The sequence below is a fragment of the Saccopteryx bilineata genome, chromosome 3 (assembly GCF_036850765.1).
Source record: "Saccopteryx bilineata isolate mSacBil1 chromosome 3, mSacBil1_pri_phased_curated, whole genome shotgun sequence".
Taxonomy (NCBI): domain Eukaryota; kingdom Metazoa; phylum Chordata; class Mammalia; order Chiroptera; family Emballonuridae; genus Saccopteryx; species Saccopteryx bilineata.
In genome coordinates, this window is record NC_089492.1 from 63,019,548 (window position 1) to 63,033,916 (window position 14,369).

Sequence of the window (14,369 nt, forward strand, 5' to 3'; positions counted from 1 at the left end):
GGGAGTCTGTCTCTCTGCCTCCCAGTTTGTCACTTCAGAAAAATACAAAAAACAAACAAACAAACAAAACAAAACAAAACAAAACAAAAAACTATGGAGCCAGAAAGTGGTGGGCTATTTCATTTATTAAAGTCTCATAACAGCAGACAAGCAAACAGGCAGGGAAGACTGTTTCCCTTTCTTTCTCTGGCCTCTCCCGAACTCATAGGCCCCCCACCAGCCTCAGCACTCCCCAACCAAACAGGCTGGGCCAAAATCTCAGGGGTCCCTAGCCCCACAGAACTCCCTCTCTTCCTCTGCACTCTGCAGCAAAACAGGATGGGGAAGAAACCCCTTCTCCAGCAAACAATGGCCCCTCCCAGGCAGGAAGGCAATCTGCCATTTGCAATCTGCCACCCTGAGGGCAAGCACCCACAACTTTCTATAGACTATACACACAGGGCGCTGCCCCAATACAATGCAAAATACAAGCCAGCAAACCTAATCACACTTGTTTACCCAACAATAGGGTTTAAACTTTACACAATTACGAAAGGATTTATTAAAGGCGCAGAAGGGAAATTTGGAAAAAGAAGTGCTAACTAGGCCACCTGAAGCACTGTGACAGGGGAACACAATGGAGCTCACAGAGATGAAGCCAAGAACACCTACCAAACTAGACTAGGAGCTCATGGAGAGGTATATGGTAAACTGTGGCCTCCGTACAGCAATTGCCCCGTGAGTCCGTATCCAAGCAGGTTGTGGTGATCTTGGTGCCTTGGTGAGTCATCTGGGCCCATAGATGGAAAGATGGAAGTGAAGTGGAATGAGGAAAATCTGGCAGAGTGAAGGAAAGTGCAGTGAGCAATTTAGAGGATCAGGGAGTCAAACAGACACTGCCAGTTTCATCACTTACCGTGGTGAAGTTGGGAACATGGATTAGCTTTTGTAAATTTCTATTATTCTGGTTTTAAAACATAGATAAAGTACTTACCTTTAGGAGTTGCTTGCATGCCCCTAATATGTTTTATGAAAACTATTTTACTTTTGCATTCATTTTTAAATTGATGGTGAAAGTTTTTCATCATAAGATAAAATATCTTCAAAAGATGTCTTTTGGCATATTTTAATCATTGATATTTGATTTAAAAACTAATATTCTTTCAAACTTATCCATTCAATTTAAATAGTATAGTGACTTAATGCCCACAATCATCAATTTTTAAAAATACATGAATAAGCTTTTTTAAAAAAATTTACATTTTCTCCTTGAACTCATATTTCCATTCCATTTCTCTCACATACTTTTATCCTAACATAATATATTTTTATGCTTGAAGCTATTTTATTGATAACATTTTATCTTTCTGCTGTAAAAATAGGTATATAAATTGAAATTTATGTCTTTATGTTTTCTGTGACCACAAGACCTAAGTGTTATTTTTACTTTCATCTGGGTTGTTATCATTATAATCATATTGGCACATTATTGATCAAAGAAATTTAAATATATTACAGAAGTTGATAAATAAACCTAAAAAGTAAAGTTTAATTAGAAATGCCCATTTCACCTGACCAGGCAGTGGTGCAGTGGATAGAGCATTGGACTAGGATGCAGAGGACCCAGTTTTGAAACTCTGAGGTCACCGGCTTGAATGCAGGCTCATTCAGCTTGAGCACTGGCTCACCAACTTGAGCCCAGGGTCACTGGCTTGAGCAAGAGGTCACTTGCTCTGCTGTAGCCTCCAGTCAAGGCACATATGAGAAAGCAATCAATGAACAACTAAGGAGACTAAGGAACCGCAATGAAGAATTGATGCTTCTCATCTCCCTTCCTGCCTGTCTGTCCCTTTCTGTCCTTCTCTTTGTCTCTCTGTCTCTGTCACACACACAAAAAAAGAAATGCATGTTTCAATATGTATAATACCTATGAATGGATATGCATATATAACTCTCTTCTCTGACAGTGAGAAACTTGGATCCCATTACCCTCAATATATTTACTTACTTGATCAACTCCTTGGATGTGTAAACAACTTCCCATCACCACCAGCAGCCTTGCCACATTCCCACAACCCCCTCCATATTTCTGACCTCTGATGCTGGGTACATGGCCACTGTGCAGATGCCCCCTTCACCTTGCTTAGCCACTCAGTGCTGAACTTGCATGTCTACTTCCCCTCTTTGTGTTATTTTGCTATTCTTCAACTACTGACTTTTGGACTAAATTATTTTTAAAGGAAATGAGATAGTGAGAGGAAAGAAAACATGCATTTTTACAAATCTTAACTCTTTTAATTCTGAGATAGATGATAGATAGACAGATAGATAGATAGGACACAGACTTTCTATGCGTTTCTCACCCAGATGAAATAACCTACAACGCTCTCTAGTAGTTGCTCTGTACACACTTTTGTTGCTCCCTTTTTAGGGTCTTCCTCAGCATCAACAATTTCTTTGACAAAAATTATGGAAAAAGAAGATAGGACTTTAAAAGAAAATTGTCATTATTTTATCCAATTTGACAAATATATTTGATTTCAGAATATTCTAACACATTCTACTTCTAATGATCCACTTTGTCCAAAACAGAAAAAGAGATTGTCAAACCATAAAGCCTTGTCAAAAGTTTATGGTAACCTGGTTAAAAAAGCTTTCAGATATTTTTTGATAAAAGTTTATTTTATAATATGAAGGAGGTTTCACAGTAAAAAGAAAAAATAAGGAAGATAAACCAGATTAATTCCTTGACCACATGCCTATTCATAGACAGATCAGTTTTAGCAAAAAGTAAAAGCTGAGAATGTAAAAGAAGGATTTTCTTAAATCTTTCAGTACTTACAAACTTCTTGAAAAATCTTTGTGGACACTCAGAGGCTCTTGTATTCCATTTACTGGCTAAGCCTATATGCTTGTCTTAGTCAGTATGATACTTATGACAAAATACCATAGACTAGGTGGTTTATGAATAACAGAAACTTATTTCTCATGGTCTTGAGGCTTCAAGTTTGAGACCAGAGTACCAGCATGATTAGATTTCAGTGAGAGCCCTCATTTGGGTTGCAGTGCAGACTGCTGAATTCTCACTCTATCCTCACATGGTGGAGTCTCTCTGGCATCTTCTTATAAGACCACTAATCTCATTCATGAGTGTAGTACCCTCATGAACTAATTACTCCCAAAAGCCCCACCTTCAAATACCATCACATTGAGATTAGATTTCAATACATGAATTGGGGTAAGAAGACACAAAGATTCAGTTCATAACTGTATTAAAAATTTTTTTAAGTATCAATAAATTTTAGTAAATTGATGGCTGTGAAAACAAAATAATTCATGCAGATAAGTCAACAACATACACAGGTAAGAATGAAAAGAAGTATGTGGCCCTGACTGGTTGGGTCAGTGGATAGAGCATTGGCCTGGTGTGCACATGTTCTGGATTTGATCCATGGTCAGGGCACACTTGAGAGGTGACCATCTGCTTCTCTTTCCCTCCCTCTCCCCCTCCTCTCTCTCTTTTCCTCTCACAGCCAATGGCTCGATTGGTTCAAGTGGTGGCCCCAGGCACTGAGGATAGCTCAATTGATTCAAGCATCAGCTCCAGATGTGAGTTGCCAGGTAGATTCCCCTTGAGCTGCATGCAGGAGTCTGTCTCTCTATCTCTCCACCTCTCATGTTAAAAAAAAAAGTATGTTAAAAAGTTATACATTAATAAGAATGAGTAGAAACTGGGTATAATTAATACTTGACATCTATAAAATAGAACATGCAATAGAAAATATAAAAGTCATTTTTGAAAATTTCGGTAAATTTTTTTGCCTTTAAAAATATTCAACTCATCTCTGCCATGTAATTTTAGATGTTTAATGAAAATTATCTTGATTTAGATTTAAGATGAAAATTACTTTTACATCTTAAAAGCAGGAAGTATTTTTAAGAGTTGAGGTATACTTATTTTAACCATGTTTTATCATTAAGCAAATAGTTGAATGCCTACAAAAACTCAGTACAGAGACAACACAGGGATGTTACAGTAAGTAAAATTACATGAAAATACCAACTGACAGAAAATACAACTTAAGCATAAAAATGGAATGCACATTCAGAATATAGATGAGCATGCCAAAATGAAAGACAGAATCAAGTGTGTCTATAGCTTTCACCTTTATGAATCTGAGAACCTGCTTTTTGAAATGACTTTATTGGATCATTCAACCACAAGTGCCTTCTGCTCCAATGGATTTTTGTTCTAATTTAAATCCCATAGGGCACAAATATAGTTAATATTACCTGGATCATTTTTGCATCTCTGGGAATAGTTGTGTGTGACTATAAATGATAATTTCACCACAATTACAAAGAATGAAGTTCTTTAAAAGTTAAAAATGGGAGAGCATAGGATTTCTACTGGAAGAAAGTATATTTGAGATAGAAGTGTCCACTACAGTTTTGAGCCATGAACCAAAATCTGTATCTGATTCATATTCTTATGTAAAAGACATCTTGTTTTATTGGTTTAAATTTTTAAACTGATTCAGTTCCTCTCCCCTCTCCTCTCTTCCTATGTTCTTTCATTATCCTGTTTCTTTCTCTCTCTCTCTCTCTTATACTCAGCCATATTATCCAGCTTTTCTTATGAGGACCTTAATTCTTTTAAAAAGTCAATGTTGCAATATTTTTATAATTATAATTAAAATAGAATTATAATATCTAGCACCAGTTTATGATAAAAACTCTCACCAAAGTGGGAATAAAAGACCATACATCAATGTAATAAAAGCTCATATATGACAAACCCACAGCCAACATTATTCTCAGTGGGAAAAAACTACTAGCTTTTCTGTTAAGATCAGGAACAAGACAGGGATGTCTGCTATCATCATTCTTATTCAATACAGTACTGGAAGTCCTAACCACAGTATTGGACAATAAGAAGAAATAAAAGGCATTCAAATTATAAAGAAAAAAGTAATTTTGTCATTATTTGCAGATGACATAATACTGTATATAGAAACCCTATAGGTTCCACAAAAATAAACAAACAAATAAATAAATAAAAACTACTCTAATTAATAAGTGAATTCAGTAAATTAGGAGAGTACAAAATAAACATCCAGAAATCAGTTGCATTTCCATATACCAATAATGAACTATCAGAAAAAAAACTCAGAAAACAATCCCTTTTACAACTGCTTCAAAAATAATAAAATATCTAGGAATAAATTTAACTAAGGATGTAAAAGATCTGTACTTAGAAATTATAAGACATTGAAGAAGGAAACTGAAGAAGATACAAACAAGTGGAAACATATACCATGTTCATGGATAAGAAGAATAAACATCATTAAAATATCCATACTACCCAAAGCAATCTGTAGATTCAACACAATTTCTATCAAGATATACCAATGGCATATTTCACAGAACTGGAACAAATATTCCAAAAAATTATATGAAACCATAAAAGACTCCAAATAGCCACAGCAATCTTGAGAAAGAACAATAGCAGGGGTCATCAAACTTTTTATAAAAACCGCCCACTTTTGCAGTGCTGGTCAACCTGGTCCCTACCGTGCAACCAAACAGCACCGCGATTGGCCCATCATGAAAGCTGGAACACCCACTAGTGGGCGGTAGGGACCAGGTCTACCAGCACTGCAAAAGTGGGCGGTTTTTATAAAAAGTTTGACGACCCCTGAAGGGGAATCATGCTACCTGATATCAAACTGTACTACAAGGCCATAGTAATCAAAACAGCATGGTACTGGCATAAAAACAGATATGTAGATTAATAGAATATAGTGCCCAGAAATAAAACCACACCTTTATAGTCATTTAATATTTGACAAAGGAGGCAAGAACATACAGTGAGGTTAAGATAGTTTATTCAATAAATGGTGTTGAGAAAATTGGACAGATACATGCAAAAAATAAAATAAAACTGGACCACTGTTTTATACCATAATCAAAAAACCCCTCAAAATAGAATGACTGGTTATGGCACAGTGGATTGAGCATTGGCCCATGATGTTGAAGATCCATATTGAAACCCCGAGGTTGCCTACTAGAGCATGGGCTCATCCTCAGCTTAAGCATAGGCTTGCCAGCTTGAGCACCGGGTCAATGGTTTTAGTATAGGATCATCAACATGCTCTCAAGGCTGCTGGCTTAAGCCCAAGTTCACTAGCTTGACTAAGGGGGTCACTGGCAGGCCAGTGGAGCCCCCTGGTCAAGGTACATATGAGAAGCAATCAATGAACAGTTAAAAATGAAGCAATTATGAGTTGATGCTTCTCATCTCTCTCCTCCCCCCTTTCTATCTCACCCTCTTTCTCTAAAATAAGTAAATAAATAAATAAATTTTAAAAAGAATAAATGCAATATGGATTAAAGACTTAAACATTAGAATCAAAACCATAAAAATTCTAGAAGAAAACTTAGGCAGTAACAGCTCAGACATTTCTTGTAGCAATATTTTTTCTGATATATCTTATTGGGCATGGGAAACAAAAGAAAAAAATAAACAAATCAGACTACATTAAAATAAAAAGTTTTTGCACAGAAAAGAAACCATCAACAAAATGTATAGACAACCCACTGAAAGGGAGAACATATTTGCTGATACATCTGATAAGGGCTTAATATTCAAAATTTATACAGAATTTATAAAACTTGATACCAAAATAAAAAAATTTAATTAAGAAATGGGCAAAGGACCTGAATAGACATTTCTTCAAAGAAATCATACAGATGGCCAATAGAAATATGAAAAGGTGTGTTAGAACGGCTATCATCAGTAAATCAACAAAGAACAAGTGTTGGTGAGGGTGTGGAGAGAAAGGAACCCTCATGCACTGTTGGTGGAAAGGCAGATTAATTCAGCCACTCTGGAAAGTAGTATAGAGTTACCACAAAAAATTTACAATAAAATTGCCTTATGACCCAGCTTATGATTCCTCTTCTGGGAATATATTCAAAGAAACCTGAAACATCAATTCAAAAGAATATATTCACTGCGGTGTTATTTACAAGCAGCCCAACTGCCCATCAGTAGATAAGTGGATAAAAAAGCTGTGGTACATTTACACAATGGAATATTACTTGTCAGTAAAAAAAGAAAAAGAAAAAAAGTAGGAAATCTTACCTTTTGTGATAGCATGGATGAACTTGGAGATGATTATGCAAAGTGAAATAAGCCAGTTAGAGAAAGACAAATACCATATGATTTCACACATATGTGAAATCTAATGAACAAAATAAACTAGCAAACACTACAAAGAGGCTTATAGATATGGAGAATAGACTGACAGCTGTCAGAGGGGCTGGGGGCTGGATGGAAAAGGTGAAGGGATTAAACAAAGAAAAATAACTTACAGACACAGACAACAGTGTGGAAATTGCAGGAGGGAAAAGGGTTGGGGGGAGGTGGAAGCGTGTAGAGGGGGGATATGGTGATGGAGGGAGACTTGACTTGGAGTGAGAAACACACAATACAATATACAGCTGATAGGTTGTAGAATTGTGCACCTGAAACCTGTATAATTATATTAACCAATGTCACCCCAATAAATGCAATAAAAAAGGAAAAAATAGAGCTATAATAATTTATAGCTTCTTAAAAAATCTTTTTTTATACATACAAGCATTTGCTATACAATGCTCACATGAATGTTATTCTCTTTGTGAGCACATTACAAAGGGAAGCAGCTCAATCTCCAACTGCTGCCTGCAATTTGTAGCATCCTACACTTGTGGCCTATTAATGTCTAGGGTGAAAGAAATGCTCCATGGGAACTGTGGAGGTTTAAGAAAGGAAGGGTAATCCAAGGAAGCAATGGGATCCAGCGTGTAAAAACACTAGTTTCCTTCTAATGTACCCTATGTTCATATAATATTTTTTACCTTGATGTTATTTTCAAAATATTGTTAACATTTTAATTGGCATTTTAGTAATTCTGGAGACCATTAATTGACCTCCACATGAAACCTTTGCATTGATATTTTATTTTCAATATTTATCAATAATGGCAAATTTCAGACACAGCTGATGTTACATCCCTTGGTTTAAGGCTCATATTTATAACCATTGTTTGTTTTATCTGTTCATGAGATCTTAATATGCATGGCATGTCTCTCCTGAGTGGCAGCCAAATTTCCCTCAGGCTGGACTTTTAACTACTGGAGGTGAGCCGGTCTGGATTTGCAGTCCCATGGGCATTTGGGCACGCCTCTGTCTCAGCTGCTCTAGAAGATCGCTGCCCTTGATGGTCAGCCATCCCTCACCACGTGCATGTTTCAGGTCTCCCTGTCAAAACATGCCTCTCCAGGGTGTCTTCAAGTAGTTATCTCCACCGCATGGCCTTTGGACTCCCTTTCAATTCTCATTTTTGTTTTTAGGCTTTGATAACGTAGAACTAAGATTTGCTCATTTTTGAGCTTGCTTTTTGTTTAATATAATTTCTCATGATTCTGGCCAAAAGAATATTGAAATTAGTCATATCATAAAATTAATAAACATATGGAGCCCTCTTCATTTAAAACATAAGCATTTCTTTTCAAAATACATACCATATAATTACTTGAAATATTTAAAATTATGCTCCCTCAATGCCTATATGCAATTTGTATAATCACACATAGTATACAACCTATATTTTAAATCAGATTACTCCACTCCAAACATCCTCTCAAAATTTGGTAAAAAATCTGTCTTCTTTTTTATAGGATATGGTTTAAAAGAGTTAAACAGAAACAAGCATCTGACTGATGATACACACAATACAAATTTCAGGTTCTTCCTGAATCCCATAGTTTTCTGTACACTGGAACTAATAGGGTATTGCTGGATATTTCCTTGAAAACACAGACCTCTTTCCACAAATTTCTTTTCTTTCTTTCTTTCTTTCTTTCTTTCTTTCTTTCTTTCTTTCTTTCTTTCTTTCTTTTTCTTTCTTTATTTCTCTCTCTCTCTTTCTTCCTTTTTTTCTTTCTTTCTTTCTTTTTTTTATTTTGTATTTTTCTGAGGTGAGAAATGGGGAGGCAGAGAGACAGACTCCCACATGCACCTGACCGGATCCACCCAGCATGCCCACTAGGGGGCGATGCTCTGCCCATCTGTGGCATTGCTCTGCTGCAACCAGTGCCATTCTAGTGCCTGAGGCAGAGGCCACAGAGCCATCCTCAGTGCCCGGGCCAACTTTGCTCCAATGGAGCCTTGGCTGCAGGAAGGGAAGAGAGAGAAAGGAAAGAGAAGGGGAAGGGTGGAGAAGCAGATGGTAGCTTCTCCTGTGTGCCCTGGTGAGGAATTGAACCTGGGACATACACACACTGGGCCAATGCTCTACTACTAGCCAGCTGGCCAGGGATTCACAAATTTCTATTACTCAACATTCCCAGAGGAGGAATAGGCTTGGAGAATAACTGCTAATGTGGTTATAGTGACAAAGGAGTATTTGGAACTTATTCTGCTTAAAGGCAATGCTTGATTACCATAAAAAGTGAGGTGTGCCAATGAAATTGCTTGAATTTTCTGGGTTTTGTCCAAATTTGTTAAGATCTTGTAAAAATATTAATTCTTAAATGCCTTGTTCTTTCCCCTCATTTTCATGAAATCCTCCACTAATATGAATTTTTTTAAAGGCGAACGTGATATAGAACTTTGTTCCCCCGATCATTGGTTCCCACAGTGTCATATTCATATACTCTATTGATTTGAGTTGTTATTGTAGGGTAAAATATAACTCTTAGAGTTGATATGTTTAACTCCGTTTTTTTGTGGCAGAGACAGAGAGGGTCAGAGAGAGGGATAAATAGGGGCAGACAGGCAGGAAGGGAGAGAGATGAGAAGCATCAATTCTTTGTTGCGGTTCCTTAGTTGTTCATTGATTGATTTCTCATATGTGCCTTGACTGAGGGAGGGAGTGGGGAGGGGGGGAACTGCAGCAGACCGAGTGACTCCTTGCTCGAACCAGCGACCTTGGGCTCAAGCTTGTGAGCTTTTTGCTCAAACCAGATGAGCCTGCGCTCAAGCTGGCGACCTCCAGGTCTCAAATCTGGGTCCTCCACATTTTAGTCCGATGCTCTATCCATTGTGCCACCACCTGATCAGGCTGTTTAACTCCTAATTAAACTATCAAATAAAGTTGCTTTTAACTCGCTCTTTATTATTTTTAATTGAATTTATTAAAGTGATATTGGTTAATAAAATTATACAGGTTTCAAGTGCACAATTGCACAATACATCATCTGTACATTGTATGTTCCCCACCCCAAGACTAGACTCCATCACCACTTATCTCCCCCCTACCCTTCTCCACCTCCTCCTACCCCCTTTCCGTCCTGCAATCCCCTCACTGTTGCCTGTGTCTACAGTTTTGTTTGTTTGTTTGTTTTATCTTTTTAATTATATTAAAAATGGGCCACTTAGATCCAGGTGGTAAACACTGATGATAATTTTTCCTGATATTAAGTAAAACATTTTTATTTTCTAGAGCTTTCAAAGATGTATTTCTATTTTAAATGTTTTACGTATAACTTTTATTGAAATAGAATATGCCTTTATTTAATTCTTTATTTTTTAATTTGTTGTTTTTTCTTCTTTAGGGGCCAATTATCCCTAGGTCTAGTATTGTCCATCATTTCCATATACTTTAATCTCTTATTCTTTAACCCTCACCCTGCCTCAATCACAGTACCTGGGTTAACTCAGATGCCCTTATGCCTTTCAACGAAATTTATAGTAATCTACTTTCTTCCTTTTTTGTGTGTGAGTAGTTCAATTAATTTTATGTTACTATTTAGTTACTATTATGTTACTATTACACATATATATAACATATATTATATATATATATTAATATTTAGTTAATGTTATGTTACTATTTTAGGTTTGAATGGAGACCATTTTGGTCCTTAATTTTTTGTTTAGCTCTGGAATGTCTTTTTGCATTGATGTGCTGTTTTATCATTTCATATTTCCTTTCTTGCTTTATAGAAATGTTCTCTTTGGGAGGTATTAATTATAAGTAATTTTCCTGTTTTCTTAATTTAATTATTTCTGAATAAGTCAATCCCTATTTTTTTTTAGTTTAGTCCTCTGTTTTGTTGTAGAATATTTACTTTTTACCACACTATTTTTTTAATGTCACACATATTTCCCCAAAACAATCCACTGTATATTTTTCCAAGGTTTAATTGTTTAAATGAGAAAATAAGAGGATTTTAACCTATTATACAAAATTTCAAATACTTTTATAATTTAACAGGCTTATATTTTATAAAACAAAATAGTCATTTCAAAGATTAAATAATAGATTCAAAGTAAGTGAAATGTATTATTTTATTAATTTTAGCATTCATTTTTCTCCATCTTCATCAATCTGTCTAGGTATTTTGCACAAAATTCCCTACTAGTATGGTACCTAATGGCCCTGAGCAGTAATGACTCTAGACTCCTATTATGTGAACTATAATATCTGGTGACCAATGTGGCAGCTAAAAGGCTACGTATGCTAATACTCTTAGTGATGACTTTTTGGTCTCCTTAGAGAGGAATCTTAATATATATACGTGTTCTCAAAGTCATTGACTCTGCCCTCAGCTTTTGTAACATCAGCACAAACACATTGTTTGAAAATTTTAAAAAGCTCTAATTTAATTAAAAGTAAATTAATAACACTGGTGTATTATGGGGAAATGAAAGATTATTAAAAACAATTCTATACATTTTAAATGAATATTCATATATACAGAAAAGTTTGTTTATATTTGTGAGTGTGTGTACATATATATATAAAAACAAGAATTCTGATTTTGGTAAAATAATGCTTGTCACATAGTCGGTACAAGGTATGTATTAAATGATTTCTCTTATTCATAAGCAGGAACTATTTTGAGGCTCTGAAGCATGACTAAAAATAGCTAAATATATTCATAACTTTTTCAAATTTAACTTTTTTACTTTGTCATAATTGTGAATTCACATATAATTATAAGAAATAATATAGAGAGAACCCCTATATACAGTGTGTCCGTAAAGTCATGGTGCACTTTTGACCGGTCACAGGAAAGCAACAAAAGACGATAAAAATGTGAAATCTGCACCAAATAAAAGGAAAACCGTCCCAGTTTCTGTAGGATGATGTGGCAGCATGTACACATGCGCAGATGATGACATAACACCGTGTATACAACGGAGCAGCCCACGGCCATGCAGTCGAGATGTGGACGGTACAGAGGAAAGTCCAGCGTGTTCTGTGGCTCACTAAATTCAAATCCGTGACCAAAGTGCAATGTGAATATCCGCGCGTTAATAACAAAGCGCCACGACATTAATCACTTAAAACAGAGAATCACAGACGTTATTCACTCTGTTATACCAGACGTCCTTACCCCATGTGTGGCAAGAACTTCACTATCGTTTGGATGTCCGTAGGGCAACAAATGGAGCCCACATCAAACTGCACTGAATAGGTATAAAACTAGGAGAGTTTTCCTTTTATTTGGTGCAGATTTCACATTTCTATTGTCTTTTGTTGCTTTCCTGTGACCGGTCAAAAGTGCACCATGGGCCTGACCTGTGGTGGCGCAGTGGATAAAGCATCGACCTGGAAATGCTGAGGTCGCTGGTTCAAAACCCTGGGCTTGCCCTGGCCGGTTGGCTCAGCGGTAGAGCGTCGGCCTAGCGTGCGGAGGACCCGGGTTCGATTCCCAGCCAGGGCACACAGGAGAAGCGCCCATTTGCTTCTCCACCCCTCCGCCGCGCCTTCCTCTCTGTCTCTCTCTTCCCCTCCCGCAGCCAAGGCTCCATTGGAGCAAAGATGGCCCGGGCGCTGGGGATGGCTCTATGACCTCTGCCCCAGGCGCTAGAGTGGCTCTGGTCGCAACATGACGACGCCCAGGATGGGCAGAGCATCACCCCCTGGTGGGCAGAGCTTCGCCCCTGGTGGGCGTGCCGGGTGGATCCCGGTCGGGCGCATGCGGGAGTCTGTCTGACTGTCTCTCCCTGTTTCCAGCTTCAGAAAAATGAAAAAATGAAAAAAAAAACACAAAAAAAAAATCCCTGGGCTTGCCTGGTCAAGGCACATATAAGAGTTGATGCTTCCAGCTCCTCCCTCCTTCTCTCTCTCTGTCTCTCTCTCCCTCTCTGTCTCTCTCTCTCCCTCTCTCTCTCCTCTCTAAAAATGAATAAATAAAATTTTAAAAAAATTTTTTAAAAAGTGCACCATGACTTTACGGACACTTACCCAGTTTCTCTCAGTGATATACCCCAAACTGTATTACAATAGTACATCCAAGATACTGACGTTGATACAATCCAGACATAGAGCAACTCCCTTACCACAAATATTTTCATGTTACCCTTTTATAGCCTTGCTCACTTCCCTCCCACCCCTAACCTGTCTTTATCCTGGACAACCATTAATCTGTTATTAATTTTGATATTTTCTCCTTCCAAGAATGTTAAATGGATTCACACAATGCATAATCTCTTTTTACTTTCTTTTTATTTTATGTAGGAAAAATATACTACTACTTAACCACTATTATAAGGTTGGCAGCCCCAAGAAGTCTTTTTTAAAAAAAAATTATTGGGGTGAAACTGGTTAATAAGAGAATATAGGTTTCAAGTGTAAATTTCTATGATACATGATCTGTATTTTGCATTGTGGGCCCATCACTCACAGTCAAATCATCCTCTGTCACCATATATTTAGTCCCCTTTATCTTTTATTACCTTCCCAGCCCCTTCCCTCTGATACCTACCACACTGTTACCTGTGTTTATGAATTTCAGTTTTATGTCCCACATATGAGCGAAATCATATGGTCCTTAGCTTTTTCTGACTGACTGATTTCATTTAGCATAATATTCTGAATATCCATCCATGTTGTCACAGATGGCAGTATTTTATTATTTTTTTTTTTTTGTATTTTTTCTGAAGTTGGAAACAGGGAGGCAGTCAGACAGACTCCCGCATGTGCCCAACCGGGATTCACCTGGCATGCCCACCAGGGGGCGATGCTCTGCCTATCCGGGGCATTGCTCTGTTGCAACCAGAGCCATTCTAGCGCCTGAGGCAGAGGCCATGGAGCCATCCCCAGCGCCCGGGCCAACTTGACTCCAATGGAGCCTTGGCTGCGGGAGGGGAAGAGAGAGACAGAGAGGGGGAGGGGTGGAGAAGCAGATGGATGCTTCTCTTGTGTGCCCTGGCCGGGAATTGAACCCAGGTCTCCTGCACGCCAGGCCAACACTGTACCACTGAGCCAACCGGCCAGGGCCATGTTATTTTTTTTTATGGCTAAGTAGTGTTCCATTGTATATATGTACCACATCTTCTTTATTGAAGGACACTTTGGTTTTCTCCATGTCTTGGCCACTGTAAATAA

At 37.5% G+C, this 14,369-nt stretch overlaps 1 non-coding gene across 1 annotated transcript; it reads right to left on the reverse strand.

Moving 5' to 3' along the window:
- Positions 1-13,491: 13,491 nt before the first annotated feature.
- LOC136332461 (small nucleolar RNA U109) lies at positions 13,492-13,593 on the reverse strand. Its single transcript, XR_010730719.1, has one exon. It is a non-coding gene; the product is annotated as a small nucleolar RNA U109 (small nucleolar RNA).
- Between the last annotated feature and the right edge of the window lie 776 nt (positions 13,594-14,369).